The sequence below is a fragment of the Erpetoichthys calabaricus genome, chromosome 3 (assembly GCF_900747795.2).
Source record: "Erpetoichthys calabaricus chromosome 3, fErpCal1.3, whole genome shotgun sequence".
Taxonomy (NCBI): Eukaryota; Metazoa; Chordata; class Cladistia; order Polypteriformes; family Polypteridae; genus Erpetoichthys; species Erpetoichthys calabaricus.
Window position 1 is genome coordinate 69,925,827 of NC_041396.2, and position 17,447 is coordinate 69,943,273.

Below are 17,447 nucleotides of genomic sequence, written 5' to 3' on the forward strand. Positions count from 1 at the left end.
CAGTGAATACACTTGACTTGAGCATTCATAGTTTTCCTACTCTTTCTCTGTACGTTTAGCATTCGTTTACTCAGAGGGTGATGCGCTTGCTGCTTCCTGAGCAGCTCTTCTTTTCTCCACCCTAATGGCCTGCTTCTTCTCTTCTTTCGTTGGTATCTTTTCACATTAAAACTGATTAAGTCATTGTTTGTGTTGCAGTTACTTAGTATGTTTTCTTTAATTTTTCACTTCAGCTGCCACTTAAATCTTCAATCTGCCTCAAGAATGATTTAAGATATGAAGAGGTAGGGGAAGTGACGGCGAAGGTGAAAATGGCACCCGTATGCCCGCCACGCTGGCCGCTGCCCAGAGTTGATTCTACAATAAAAGAATAAAAATAAAAAGAGAAATAACCTTGTAGGTCAATCATCACCCTGAAAGCAGATAGTAGATGTCACGTAGTATATATGTACCAAATTTCAGGTTCAATAGTTCAGCTAGAGGTGATTTAAAATCCTGGACAGACAAACGAACAGCCACGGTAGCGTATTATATAAGAAGATTGTTTTCATTGCCATATTGTTTCTTCTTGGGTGCTGCCCTTTTGTGCCGCTATCATCAAGACGCAATGACTGTTGCTGCTGAGCGTGGTCCTGGAGATTGCACAGTTAATGTTGTCAGAGTGCCATTATTAAGCCTTTGTTTGCGAGTGTGTGTATGGTAATTCTATGTGGATTTCCTGATTCTGGACGCTTTGGCTTCTGCTTCTTACTTTGGTTCTTGGCTTATAATTTTTGATCAGATGAAAGCCATTCTAGTTTCTTAGCTTTGACTTCTAGCTTGGTAAGTGGTTCCTTGCCTGATCACTTCCATTCACTCTGTTTGCCTTTCCCAGTTTGATGACCCTTGTTTTGCCCAAGTACACTTTTCTCAAGGTTAGTCACTAAGCCAGTTGCTTTAATCCACTTAAAAGTATCCTTCCGGTTAATCAGGTGATTCCTACCAGGGCTAATACAAAAGGCATTGCAATAAAATGACACTACCTAGTCCTTTTAAGACAATAAGAGGCCTCAACAGTTCATCTAATGGTACCTGCCAATACCACTAACAGAAACCTAAGATTGTTAAGTATTATTTTGCAGGTCTTAGACATTCCACAAGTTCATCTACTTAAGCCACTGGATGAGAGTCAAAAGTTGAGATGTCATTTACTTTGGAAAAGTTAAACCCAAACTTTAGCTGTCTATTTTTTGGAACCTATTACAGTATGACTACACCACTCACTATTTGAAGTTTCAACAATGCCTGACACTGTCAGAAACTCATTGCATCACTACCCCAAACCTTTCTACGTCTAAGTCAAATGCATATGCCATTGAGCTCACAGTAGCTTTAGTGAAGTAGACACTAACAAGATTTAAACGGTGAGGTGTTCCTTCACTAAGCTTAAGGCATGGTTGTGGACACCGGCAGTATGAATTTCCTTTATTTTAAAGAATGTGTCTTTATGAGCACCACTTGCTTTTGGATATTTGAATTTGGCTGAGAGCAGCCTGTTAGCCATGTAGGTTGTTGTTGTATTGTATCTTGAAGGCAAAAGTCCAGATATGGGAACATTTTTATTACATTAACTACGGCTTTCCTATGTTACTCAAAACTGCAGGTATCTCATGGCTTTTCACTTAAGGAAAATTTGCTGAAAATGGCATACAATGTAAGACAGATATCAAATGAATGCTACACAAAAGCAGCTTTTAGGATTTAAAATAAATCCTAAAATCTGTTCTTTTAAGAATTAGGGTCACTGTAGGGTACAACGGTCAAACTGTATTTTTAATAGCAAAAAACTATCCATTTTCTTTTCTGAATACTGATGTTTCTTTTATAGCAGTTTTGCACTATTATAAGCAAAAGATTCCTTTCTTTCAACTGAATTACTCTTTCAGCTCATCATTAGTACAAACGATGCCAAAGCGTGTTTGTCTTACAAAAAATAAATTAGAATATTTACTATGATGTACATCCATAGCCATTGTATTTCCAGTCTTTAACCTCCTCACTCATTATTTAACTTTACTGTACAGTAGCACAAGCGTTCATAGTCAAAGTGTGTAATACAGTGATACTGTGCTAAATAAGCTGAAAATCATCAGAGGTAAACATCACTAATAAGAGACTTTAACCAAAAAACACACAATGTACACTTAAACATGCACTATACAAGTATGTGCGTGCAGGAGATACTTCATAAACTGCTGTATGCAGTCAGCGAATATACTTTAACTAGAAACTAGAAAGCTGTATATAACTTGGAGCGCAGCCATGCTGCCTTTGAAAACTTCCTAAATTTATCTTCATTACATCTCAGAATTTAAAATGCTGAAAATCAAATATTAGCTTAAGCAGTTGTTTTACAGTAGGTCTGTATGATTTGATGTTAAACAGAAACAGAAGTAAAAAATTCTGGAATCAGGAAGTCTACATAGCACTACAATACACACACACACACACACAAAGACTTAATAATGGCGCCCTGACAATATTAACTGCGCAACCTCCAGGACGACGCTCAGCAGCAACAATCATTGTGACTTGAAGACAGCAGCACAAGAGGGCAGCGCCCAAGAAGAAACAACATGGCAATGAAAATAATACACTATAATTCATGTTACCTTGACACAAAGTCCAGAATACAAATACATGGCAGAATATGAATCTGTGCCACAAAAAAACATAATGGCCGAGAGGAGAGAGACAACATATAGCCATTGAAATTTTGCATTTTAAAATGTAATTTTTGAATCCTATTGATGTGGAAACAAAAAATCAAGTTTGTTTTTGCACAGTCATTTTAATTACATGCTCAAAATCTGCTTTGGACATTTTGTCTTTTGCATGTAGTAAAAAAATCAGCTCCTACCAATGACTCATTAATGGGTAAAGAAATTGATTGTTTTCATTTAATGGAGATTTGACATAAGTTAATTAATTGCATGGCTTGTAGTATGTCCTACAGATATCAGCTATAAGAAAATATCTCAGTACTAGTAAATGTCATGGAGTATGGCAGCAATTTTTACGTCCACTATATAATACAAACTAATTTCACTTACAATACATACTGGTATACAATAGTTATATATATTTAGCAGCTTCATAGTCAAGATTCAAAAGTAGAGCAGCTTACAAAAAAAATCCACAAGCCAAAAAAGTTTGTTTTTAAAACTTCAAACAAAAACAAATCACAATATCAGCCATCCATCCATCCATTTTCCAACCCGCTGAATCCGAACACAGGGTCACGGGGGTCTGCTGGAGCCAATCCCAGCCAACACAGGGCACAAGGCAGGAAACAATCCTGGGCAGGGTGCCAACCCACCGCAGAATCACAATATCAACGTTACAATATTAAGGTTTCTTATCTTAACCTAGAATGATGTTCTGTACTTATTTATGCTATTTTCTAGTAATAGTTATCTGGTACATGTTATAGGGTACAAGTTATGATGTGAAAATATTTGCACTCCATGCCTTGCCAACTGCAAAAAAGAACAAGGAATAATTTGAATCTCTACTCAGAATGACAAGAAAATAAGAAATAGTGTTCCTTTTACATGTTAGCTAGTAGGGGATATGTCTGAGCTTTCCTTTATCAGTATAACTCTATATAGTAATGTACACCTAAACATTTCAGCATAAGTAGCCAAATACTTTATATATATATATATATATATATATATATATATATATATATATATATATATATATATATCCATCCATCCATTTTCCAACCCGCTGAATCCAAACACAGGGTCACGGGGGTCTGCTGGGGCACAAGGCAGGAACCAATCCCGGGCAGGGTGCCAACCCACCACATATATATATATATATATATATATATATATATATATATATATATATATATATATAAACACAGACAGGCACAGAGACACACAAGTGCAAAAGCAGCACACTGTTTATTTCTTTCCCCTGGAGGGAAACGTCTTCCCCGCTCCCCACAAGTACAACAAAATCCCACAATACTGCTCAAACCCTTTTCTTTCTTTCTTTCTTTCTTTCTTTCTTTCTTTCTTTCTTTCTTTCTTTCTTTCTTTCTTTCTTTCTCTCTCTCTCTCTCTCTCTCTCTCTCTCTCTCTGTCTTCTCTGCCACCGCCACTCCTCTCCATGCAAGCTTTGTTCTTCACCTTGCGACTCTGGCTCCTCAAACGGAGTGAGGCGGCCTCCTTTATAGTGCACCCGGAAGTGCAAAAGGTGCTCAGTGATCCTCTTCCGGCAGTACTCCCGGGTGTGGCGGAAGTGCTGCATGGGCACCCGGAAATGCTACAGGTGCACCTGGATCCTCTTCTGGCATCATTTCGGGGTGTGGCAAATGTGCTAGAGTCCAGGCGCCCCCTGGTGGCAGCCACGGGTCCCAGCAGGGTTAAGCTTGCAAGTCCCCAGCCCGTGGCCCCGATGCAATCCAGGGGGGTTGCCCTCTCATGTTCTGGGGGAGATATTTCCATGAACATGTCCTTTCCCCTGGTCCTTCCATCACATAGGCTGGGTAAGGGGCCCAGCCATCTGCCACAAAATAAATATATATATATATATACACACACACACACACTCACACTTATATACAACCGGTCAAAAGTTTGAGAACACAAGTATTGAGACCCTTTGCTTTGACACTTGAAATTTGGGTCTGGTGCATTGTTGAGATGTTTCCACAACTTCTTTGGAGTCCACTTGAGGTCAATTCAGTTGGTTGCATATGATTGAGAAAGGCATAAACCTACCTGTAGAAAGACCTACGGTTGTCTCAGAGTAAAAAAAAAACAAACCATGAGATCAAAGGAATTGCCCATAGAGCTCAGAGACAGGTTTGTATTCAGGCAGATCTGAGTAAAGCTACAAAATATTTCTGCAGTATTGAATGGCTACCAAGAGTACAGTGGCCTCGATCATTTTTAAATTGGAGTTTTTAACAACTAAGAGAAGGCCCTTAGTAAGAGAGGTAACCAAGAACCTAATGGTCATTCTGGCTGAGAGCCAGAGAACCTATGTGGAGATGGGAGAAACTTCCAAAAGGACAACCATCACTGAAACACTCCATCAATCTGGACTGAATGGAGAGTTGCCAGAGAGAAGCCTCTTCTCAGTCAAAGACACATAAAATCCCACTTGGAGTTTGAAAAAATGCACCTAAAAACTTTATTCAGTGAGAAACATGACTCTTTTGTCTGATGAAGAGAAGAGATTCAAGTATCTGGCCTCAATGTGAAGTGTCATATCTGGAAGAAACAAGGCTATGCAATACAGTTCTAACCGTGAAGCATTGTGGTGGCAACATTATGTCATGTGGCTTTATTTCAGTGGCTGGGAGAGGGAGACTCATCAGGATCAAGAAGAAGTTGAACAGAGAAAAAAATATGTTAATTAGGACCTTCTCCAGAGCACTCTGGACCTCAGACTGGGCCAAATGTTCACATTCCAACAGGACAATGACTCTAAGCACAAAGCAAACACAACACAAGAGTGGCTTATAGATAATGTGCTTGAGTGGCCCAACCAGAGACTGGACTTGAACCCAATCAAACATTTCTGGAGAGACCTGAGAATAGCTGTTTACCTGATAGTCCCCATTCCGATCTGATATACCTTGAGAAGAATGGCAAATACAAGTGTGTGAAGTGTATTATGTTATGAGCTTAGCTTTATCTTTAATTAATAGACAGCTTTAATAGATATACCTTAATTAATCTTTGCCACTTGTTTTTTACAAACTGTCAAAACAGACATGTCGTCGGTCAACTTTCAAGTTCATGCCTAGATTTATTGTCATGTGTACAGTGAAAATCCCTTTTAACCGATACTTTGCCACTCTCTGGTGCCATGAACAGCAAATATTATTTTTAGATTACTTCCATGTAATATTTTCCAAGAAAAGTCATCAGGCAGTCACTTGTTTTAACCTTTGAATGGTCCAACATAATCTTCAAGGGCATGAGTAAACATTGTTGAGTTTAAGCCTTGATTAATTCAGAATCGTCAGTGGGAAAATGAGGAGCCAGCTTGTTATTTGGTATATGTATATCAGCTTTAAATAGAACTGTCTGCACATTTTATGCCATCTTCTGGGCAGAGAGGTGCATCTAATAATAAGGCTTCTATATACCTTAACAACATGGGTGAGTGGCATGGTGATTGGTGATGCAGTCCACCAGATCAAGTGGTCCAGGATTGTATTTTACATTGTATAGTGTAGGTTTTGTCTAGGTGCATCTGAGACATGTTTAATTGTTATGTCTAAGTTGGTCTGATAAGAACTCACCATGTAAGTGTATAGGAGTGTGTCTTAAGAGGGGCTGATGCCCAATCCAGAGTTGTATCCATTGTGAATGTAGCAAAATGACACCTTTTATTGGCTAACTAAAAAGATTACAATATGCAAGCTTTCGAGGCAACTCAGGCCCCTTCTTCAGGCAAGTTGCCTCGAAAACTTGCATGTTGTAATCTTTTTAGTTAGCCAGTAAAAGGTGTCATTTTGCTTGACTTCTCATTACCTTGTGCCAGTGTTACTAGGACAGACTGTGCCCCCCACAAGTCAGCATCTAAAAGCAAAAGTATGTTAAGGAAAAAGGACAGATGAGTGAATGAGTCCATTATTCACATACATTACCTATTTAAAATATTTTTTTTAACTTGATTCATTAAAAAACGTGAAGAACAAATCCAATATTACAAACAGCAAACAAAACTTTGCAATTTGTGCTTATATAAAATAATAAATGTTTAAGGATGTCTATAACCTTTGCAGCATTGAAATGACGATCTTACTTTAAAGAGAACATATATATTTATGTGAAATATTATTAAAATTTGAGATTGCTTTAGCTATTTGTTGTTTTTAAAGAATTCCATAGGTTAATGTCTGTGTGAATTGAAATCGTGCATATTATGAGACACATCCAATGCACAAAAATATACAGTATAAGGTTTTAGCCCTTTTCTTGGAGATTTACTATATTATACATGTACATTTTTACATTGTCATGACAAAGAGAGCTGCTCTGAAAAGTATATAGTTAGACCATGTGCTACTGTAACTTGGGCTGCCTTTTTATTTCACTGTAAGGCTTTATTCTCATGTTTTATTATTAATGTCATATCTGTTCACCAGGTTAGAGTTCCAGTTCAGTTATGCTTCTTTTATATTAGGGGCACTCCAGAAATCAAAACATATGGTGTGGTGCTGTCTAATAATCCTTGCATTTTGCCAGGCATAGCTGACTATTTTAAAAGCCTGCTGGGTATCAGGTCCAGTGATGTATGGTGCACGTTTCAAACATTGTAGTTTTCAAGGATCAAGATTGATTTTGCTTATTACCAGACAGTCAATGATTGATAGGTTTTGAAAGGTGTGGTGAATGAGGGATGGGCTGTGCTGCACTGCTGTACTGCACTCACTTAATAATGATGAAGTGTATTGTGAGGCACCTTGTTTGGTAATATTACATTTCTGATATACGTGTTTTAGAGTATGTTTATGTAATTAAGTTTAAAATCATTCATATGTTTTAAACTAAATTCACCTTGGCCATAAAAACCAGAACACTGTTGGCTCACTACTGCACTTGACATCACTCATTTTATTGAAAGTCATTGTCAAAACATAGCAAAGAGAAGATTTTAAGTTAGTGGCACAGATATCACCTGATTAACACTACACAATCTGTTCTCACAAAGCCATTCTTGACTTGATGGAGATATTTATGAAGAATTATAGCCAAAGTTAAACCAGTCAGAAACAAATTTAGAGATTAACTATTTTATAACAATAGCTGGAAATGCAAGGCCAGTTCCACAAAATTACATTTTCAAGCAAGCAATATATAATTATGTAAGTTGCTCCATCAATACAACTATAAATGCTATAAGTTCCTTAAACAAATAGACGTTGTAATTAAACATATTGCAAGGAGTTTTTTCAGCACTTCTAGGCACTTTAGCAAGGTAGTGTGAAATATAATACAATACAATTTATATTTGTATAGCCCAAAATCACACAAGAAGTGCCACAATGGGCTTTAACAGGCCCTGCCTCTTGACAGCTCTCCAGCCTCGACTCTCTAAGAAGACAAAGGAAAACTCCCAAAAAAACCCTTGTAGGGAAAAAAATGGAAAAAACCTTGGGAAAGGCAGTTCAAAAAGAGACCCCTTTCTAGGTAGGTTGGGTGTGCAGTGGGTGTCAAAAACAAGGGGGCCAATACAATACAGTACACAGAGCAGAACAAATCCTCAATTCAGTATAAAAATAAAATATTTACAAGTACAGAGCAGAATTTAACAGTAGATTATATCCCATAATATGATTTGGATTAGTTTAGAGTCCTGGAGACCTCAGCCATCAAGCTACCATTCCACAGCTGAAACAGCACTTGGCCAGCCAATCTGATGAAAGGATCCCTCTACCCCACAATTCATGCGATCCTCCATCAGGGATGACTTTACCTTAGGCAGGCAAAACAACTTGGCAGGTGGGCCGTGGCAGCAAGTGCCACATTTGAGTGCCGAGAAGAGAAACACAATAGGTGGGGGTTAGTAACAAATTATTTATCTATCATGTTACTTATGTTTTAGTGCTAATGACTAACAACAGAGATGCAGTCTGTACAGTTAATCAGCAGCTCTAGTCAGGATATGCTAAACTGAAGTAGTGAGTCTTCAGCCAGGATTTAAAAGCAGAGACCGAAGGGGCATCTCTTATAGTAGCAGGCAGACCATTCCACAGTTTAGGGGCCCTGTAACTAAAAGCTCGACCTCTCACTGTTATTTTATTAATCCTTGGAATCATAAGCAGACCGGCATCTTGAGATCTTAATGTGCACTCCGGTTTGGAAGTCATGATAAGTTCAGATAAGTAAGCCAGACCTTGGCCATTTAATGCTTTATATGTTAAAAGGAGGATTTTGAAATTTGCCCTAAACTTAACCAGGAGCCAGTGTAAGGATTTAAGACATGGAGTTATGTTTCGTACTTTCTTGTTCTTGTAATTAAATTGTGAATTTCCCATTGGGATTAATAAAGTATCTATCTATCTATCTATCTATCTATCTATCTATCTATCTATCTATCTATCTATCTATCTATCTATCTATCTATCTATCTATCTATCTATCTATCTATCTATCTATCTATCTATCTAATTATTCTTGCAGCAGTATTTTGGATTAACTGGAGGCTGTATAAAGAACAGTTTGAGTATCCAGTGAACACAGCATTGCAGTAGTCAATCCTACTAGAAATACCCAGCACCCTCTTTATGATAAAGCAAATTATCATTAGAGCTATCTCAAAATGTTAACAAGATGTGTTAAAATATTTAACTAATATTGAACATTTTAAAGCAAGATTCTACTGTATATATACATTTTACCCAAAGTAAGGAAAGTTATTTTTTATGTTCTTAGTAAAGGCGATGGAAAATAGTAGCAACATGAATTTGTTTAACTTTATTCCAATATACTGCAGTGACATATTTAATTTAAACAAACCCAAAAATTTAAATTTTTTTGGAAAAAATTTGACTTCAACAAAACCCAGAACATACATTTACATTTTTCAAAAAAGTCCTTAATATCTACATATGCAATAAACACTGGTAATAAATGTAAGAAATAAAATAAATACCACTAAATTAAAACATAATTAAATAAGATAACATACAGTATTTGAACACCTGTAACTACGTAAATAGAAAGCAAAAAACAAACAGGTGGCACATACAAGACCAAAATCAACCTAAAGTTACACAAAAAGATCAGGAAAAACTATGAGGGACTGTTTAGGACACAACTGTACATACTTAGAATGTTCTGTACAGGCACATAGTGAGAATAGACAATGTATCTCCATGAGCCCCAGTGCAGCATATAAGAAGGTGCAAGGTGAGGCAGAAACAATACAGTGTATAATAAAAGAAAATAAATAGACAAATAGACAATACAACTACATAACAGTATAGTGTGAAAGGAATTTAAACCTTACAGAATAAAGTAATATTGTTCAATAAGTAATATATTGAAAAGAGGCGATTTGCAACATTGAACTGCATTGAGTGTGTGATAAGTAAAATGTGCCTGTATTAACAGTAAACAGTAAATAAAATATAAAGTACAGGAGCTGTTGAAAATGACCAACTGCAATATGATAAGCTTATAAAGCATACAATGAGGTAGTACTGTACATTGGAATGACACTGTTTAGACAGAAACTAAACACTTTTCTGAGTTTAGAATTCTGATTGTCTGTGGTATGAAACTGTTATTCATTCTTACAGAAACAGAGCGGAAACTTTGATACCACTTGCCAGATGGTCGAAGAGAGAAGAGTCCATTTAACGGGTGGGAATGGTCTTTCACAATGTTACTGGTCTCCGGTATAGCAGCTGTTTTGGTCAATGTCCTTTAATGGGAGGTAGAAGTGCACCGATAACTTTCTCAGCTGCTTTCACTATCCGCTGTAGTGTGTTGCAGTTTGAAACATTACAGTTCCCATACCAGACAGTGATGCAGCTAGAGAGCAGACTTTCACTGGTGCTCCTATAGAATGTGGTGAGGATTGGTGGGGAGAGGTTTGCTCTTTTTAGTCTTCGCAAAAAGTACAGGTGCTGCTTAGCTTTCTTGGCTATGGAGACATTGTTGTGGGACCAAGTAAGGTCATCCGTGATGTGGACTCCCTAGAACTTTGTGTTTTTGACCCTCTCAACAACTGCCATCAATGGTGAGAGGTGGGTGAGCAGTGCTGGATTTCCTGAAGTCTATTATCATCTCTTTTGTCTTTTCAACATTAAAAGAGAGATTGTTACACTTACGCCAGAAAGCTGCTCTCACCACCTCCTCTGTGTATGCTGAGACATCATTGTTCTTAAAGAAGCCCACCACTGTCAAGTCTTCTGCAAACTTGAAGTTTTGGTTTGAATTGAACTGTACTGAGCAGTCATATGTCAGCAATAAAAAGCAAAGGGCTAAGGATGCATGCCTGTGGTGCTCCTGTGCTCAGTGTAATAGTCCTGAAGGTGTTGGTGCCAATGCGGAATGACTGAGGCCTTTCCATTAGGAAGTCTAAAACTCAGTTTACAAGGGGGGTGTTGAGGCCCAGCTTGCTCATCTTAGTGCACAGTCTCTGTGGAATGATAACGTTGAAAGCTGAGCTGAAGTCGATGAACAACATTCTTACATGAGAGTCTCTCTTGTCTAGGTGAGTCAGTGACAGATGAAGTGCCATGGATATGGTGTCATCGATAGATCGGTTGGGGTGGTAAGCAAACTGAAGGAGGGCGGCTTTGATGTGGCTTATGAGAAAACTCTCAAAGCACTTCATGATGCCCGATGTACTGTAAGTGCCACAGGATGATAGTCATTCAGGCAGGTCACAGATGATTTCTTTGAAACTGGGATGATTGTGGTGGTTTTAAATCATATGGGAACAATTGACTGTCTCAGGGAGATGTTTAACACAACCATGAGGACGCCTGCACACTCCTTGAGCACCCGTCCAGGTATGCTGTCAGGACTAGAAACTTTATGTGGGTTTACTCTGATTAGAGCTTGTCTCATTGCAGCTGTGGTCAGACAGATTACCTGCTCATTTGGGAGAGGGGTTTAGTGCATTGAACCATGCACAGAAAGCATTCAAAGTGTCACCAAGGGAGGCATCACTGTCACTGAGAAGGTGCCGGTTTGTAGTCTGTGATGATTTGAATACCCTTCCACATGCTCCAAGCATCACTACTGTACTGAAAATGCCCCTGGATTTTTTGAGCATATCCATACTTTGCTTTTTTGATTGCCTTAGCCAGATTAGCTTGTGCAGTTTTGAGGGTAGCCTTGCCTCCAGACCTGAAGACAGCATCCCAGGCTTTCAGCATCCACCAGACATCTGCAAACATTCAGGATTCCTTGTTGGTTATTATGGTTACTCTCTTGGAGACAGTAATATCCGCAGTGCATTTGCTAATTAGCTAGTTACAACTGTTATGTATTCCTCCACTTCAATGCAGCCCTTGTGAGTAGAGGCCTCTTTAAACACTGACCAGTCCGTGCACTCAAAACACTCCTGAAGTGCTGAGACAACCACCTCAGGCCACACCCTAATGTCTCTCTGAAATGGTTTAGATAGATAGATAGATAGATAGATAGATAGATAGATAGATAGATAGATAGATAGATAGATAGATAGATAGATAGATAGATAGATAGATAGATAGATAGATAGATAGATACTTTATTAATCCCAATAGAGCAGTGGTCCCCAACCTTTTTGACAGCAAGGACCACTTTATTAGATGCAAATTTTTCCACGGACCGGTCGGGGGGTGGGGGGGCAGTTTTATACACAATTTACATAACATTTCTATTATTATTAAAGTTATTAAGCAGTTCGCATACATTTGCAATCTGAGATTTTTCTTCTTTTTTTGCATATAACAAAGACATATGCTTTACATTTGCCAATCCAGCAGATTGCACATCACAAACATTAACACTGCAATCTTTTTTTCGTGTCTGCCGTTTCTATAGGAGGGTGACAATGAGTTAAATTGCAATGGATTAGCTTGTGCAAAAGGAATCAATGAAAACCACAGACAACAAAAACAGCAAAAAAAAAAAAAACAGTACGAGGAAAGTTTGAAGATAGAGATTTTTTTACAATGTTTCTGTTTGGGGATCGTTGTGCAAACATGCACAACTGAGCTGCGACCACAGATCTAACTGCTCTGTGGATGATTCGTTCAAGCATTTCAAGGTCACTTCGTTGTAATGAAAGCATCTGTTGAATGTACTTCGTAGTAACGTGATTTCTATAGACTCATGTCATATGGGGAAACTGTCGGGACCATAAAAATACTTTGTTGTAATAGTCTCTCACCTCGGTCTCTCTCCTCTCTCTGCACCGCTGCAAAGCCCCGCCCCCCAAGCGTTCTGAAAAGTCTGAGTGAGTCGCCGTTGCCGGCAGTTCTCTCGCGGCCCGGCTGTCAGATGGCTGCGGACCGGTAGTGGGTCGCGGACCGGGGGTTGGGGACCCCTGGTTTAGAGCATTTAAGCAGAGAACTGTAGGCTAGCATAATTTTTAAGGAGATGTGGTTGGACTTGCCAATGTGGGGACGGGGCTTGGCTCGGTAAGCGCCTTTAATGCTTGTGTAAACATGGTCTAAACAATTTTAACCCCTGGTTGCAAAGTTCATGTGTTGGTAGAACATAGGAATAAGTAACCTTAAGGTTTATGTGGTTGAATTCGCCAAAGATGATAAAAGCCCCGTCAGGGTGAGCAGCCTGCAGGTTGTTTATAGCTTCGTATAACTCTGTCAGGCAAATGTTACATCTTCATGCAAGTAGCATCTACAGGTAAAGGTGATATACTTAAACAAATGTTACATAAAAATGACGTAGTGTATTCATTCTCATAATCGAAATTAACAAAAAATTCTATTGGGTGTATTTATATTTTCACATGACTACATGATTTTAGTATGTTGTGAGACTTTTGATTGTCAATCTTGTAATTCTAAAAATTGAAATATGGCATTTTGCAATGAAGTTCTTAAATTAAACATATGTCTATTTATGCACTGATACAGTTAAGTTAAAAAAATACAAATCTTAAAATCATTAGAATATGTTAAAAACATTTTAGGTAAAAATATTATGTAAAAAAGTCATCTGTTTTAGGGTCAAGAAGAAAGAATAAGTAAACAGACAGTAGTCAAGCAATGAAAAAACAAACAAAAATAAAAAGTAAAAAATAGAAATTCGAAACGTGTTTATCCTTTACCCCACCACACTCACAAGTCATATCTAGAAAATCTTGGACACCATATCAAGATAGCTTGGACACCACATCGTATGCGCCACCATCTTTTATAGCGATGATGTGACCAGCAATGGACATCATTACTATAAACAATATTAATGCTTCCTTGGAACTACTGAGGTACCCATGAAGTAAAATAATAATAATAATAACAAAATGGCATCATGACATTAAAATAAATAAAAAATTGAATAACTGCAGAATAAATGCAAAATATATTAGGAGGTTCTCAAAAACGGAGGCATAGTGGTAGTGCTGCTTCCTTGCAGTAAGGAGACCAGGGTTTTTGTCCCAGGTCCTCCCTGCATGGAGTTTGCATTTTCTAACCATGTCTGTTTGGGTTTCCACCCAGTGTCCAAAGGCATACAGGTTAGGTGAATATCCAACACTGAATTGGGCCTATTGTGTGTTTGGGGTGTGGGGATGTGTATATGTGCTTACATTGTGATGTACTGGCACCCTGTCAAGGATTTGTTCCTGCCTTGCACCCTATGCTAGCTGGGATAGGCTCCAGCCAACCCAAGGTGACCTTGGTCTTGATTAAGCAGGTTAGAAAATGACATGAGATTTACAAAAATCTTAAACTGATATACAGATAAATTATGTAACATCTTAAAACAATTACTTCATTGTTCAAGGATATATATAAACGAATTAAAGAAATTTTCAGCACATCCTGCCTATGTGAAAGATATGAAGTACATATACCTCTGCATCACTTCCTGCCTCCATAAAAAGTATTTTAAATAATTTTTTGTTAATTGAAATATACATTTGGGATATGGATAAGCACCTATTTACATTAAACACAGCTATTTTGTATTTCTATATATACGTGTGTCAGCATGTAACTGTCCTAAAATACAGTAAAAAGTTGTTCATGCTGACCCGACAATAAGAAATTGTGCTATGCCAGCCAGCAGCTGTCTAAACCAAACCAACCAACCTTGTGCTTAAAAACTCCAAGGGTTTATTATTAACTTTCACTTGTGAAATTAGATATTTCAGTTACAGCTAAGAGAGAGAGAGAGAGAGAGAGAGAGAGGTTAGGAGCATGCGCTGATACAGTGCATTGCCGCACCCACCACATGACAAACCAACTCAGGATCCCAGCTAAGAAATCAAAATAAAGATGCATAGCACAAGCAGTAATGAAAGATTTAAAAGTACTTAAAGATGGCCAGCAGTTCCACAGTAACAGTAAAGGAAAAGTCTTGGGGAAAGAGGAAGAGAAATCAGATGAGAAAAGTATCTGTCTGTGAGGGAGGTGACCATAGTACACGGTTGCCAGATGTCACAATCTGAGCAGGACTGTCCTGAATCCTGCATTTCCTCTGATTGATCAAAAATTGTATATATAGTTAAAGAGATTCACTAAATTTTTGTAGACAGTCTGGCATACCACCATTATGAATAAAATTTGTAACTGTCAGCTGAATCCGAGTGTTTGAATCGTGTGTGTTCTTGTACATCATGTGCTTGTATCGTTGTATGTCTCTCATACTCATTATAGCTGCTCGTGTGTAGTTTGTTTTGAAAATGAAGTGATACTGATAAAAACTTTTCAACTAACAAGGCAGATCATATCTGCATTCTATTTATTTATATTGTGTTGCATTATATGAAACATAAAATATGTTACAAGTTATGGTGGCTGTCCTGATCTGTGATTTTGCAGTGACTGTGGGTATGCTTAATTGGTGCTCTGGATAAATGAAGAGACACTTACAGAGATGCTGCTAAGGATTTTTAACTGATTTTAACTATTTGTGACATTTCCTTTTACGTATTGTTTATTGAACGTTTATTTATTTTATGCACTCGCTGCTGGTCCATCTCAGTTACATACTACTAGGGGATCAAGAGAACAGTTGGCCGCCTGGTACATGCCGAGCTACAGTAACCCCAGACACTAATAATATAATTACTGTTACACCTGCATGCTTCAGGTTGCCAGGACCATCTGGCTGGCATGTCTGGACAGTCTCCATTCCTGCAGTAATTGCTATTCCACCTTACCATACTATATCTTGAATACATGTTGCTGCCAAATTGGCAGAGGCAATTCATTGTACAATAACATAGAAATCTCTCTTAAAATAACTTGCTGAACCACTATTTTAAAATTAAATTGTGAGATTTTTTTTCCCCCAATATGCACTTTATTAACATGTAGACAGTTTGGAGAAATGCTAAAGAAATGAGAAGGTAATGAACAACTGAAAGTATTAGTGGAGACAGACCAATGCTTTATAGTGCAATTGTGAAGCCACAATTAAAAAAAACAGTTTTAATGATCAAATTATAGGAAGAATACAGTTGTCTATGAAAATGTATTGAAGGAAAACTAATTTAGATATAATAGTTAGTGAACAACACATATTAAAATTACACTCTTACATGTGGTGACTGCCATTTATAAATTATATTAGTTTGTATGTGTCTTCAGGGTTAGAGCTTTTTGTTGTCCTATCTCGATTAACTCTAGGCTACAGCACCCTACTTGCAACAACCTGAAGTGTGGCTAGGTGAAGAAATTTCGATGAATATATTTGAACATTAGACAAGTTACTTTTATTGGGCTCTTTGGAAATTGTTAAAAACTATGAAAAGAAAATGTTTTCCAGGCATCAATTCACACTTAAATTAATTCCAGGACAAAAAGTATGTCAAAAGGCTGTGTTTCATTTGCCTTATAATACACAGGAGAGGTTTATACAAGTGATAATACAAGGTACAAAGGAAAATAACCCAAACAATAACCCTGCTGCTTTACTGTGCCTACTTTGACAGGGAGTTGCCCTGTCTTCCCAGTGGGGTGACTTGCCTACTAGCCCACCCCTAAGCACCATCAAAGACTATCCCTCTAAACTACTGTATGTCTTAACCCTTGCCTTATTTCATGCATTATCAAGTGGTCATAGTACTTTTATTCCCAATTATATTCTTAATTTCATTCCAGGTCAACCCATGGATTTACTTTTATGGTAAGGATGGGTCTGCCCCAGGCTAGATCTCCCTCTAGATCAGGGTTCACTGAACAGATTTAACCTTAAGCAAAGTTCTCATGGAGTAAAGGCTCTTTGATCTTGACCAGGATGGGCCAAACATACTTCCATTCCACCGACCTCCTCTTGTACAAAGGCCCTGCACACTTTAACAGGTACACCTTCTCATTCATTCCTGGCCAGTTTCATACAATCTCCTTCTCATTTCAATGCTGCACACCTTAAATTAACTCAAATCTTCAAGATCTAAATACTGTATATGCAAAATAAGGAATTGTCAAGCATATCTTGTACCATATTTATCCTGGTGTTAATATTATTTCCTATGAGCCAACCCAATCATTTAAATTCATATATTTTTCTCATGAAAATTCACACTTGTTGTCTCTAATCAATTACTGGTTAGCTGAGAAGTAACATTCAAATTTGGAAGGATGTTAGTGGTTGGGGGTTGGTGATATTTCTGTTGAAACAGAACCATGGCAAAATGCCCAAGTAAAACTATTATTTCACTTTCAATACCAATAAACAATGAAGTCACAATTAATAATCTGTACTAGTTTATAAAATGTGTATAAAATTTGG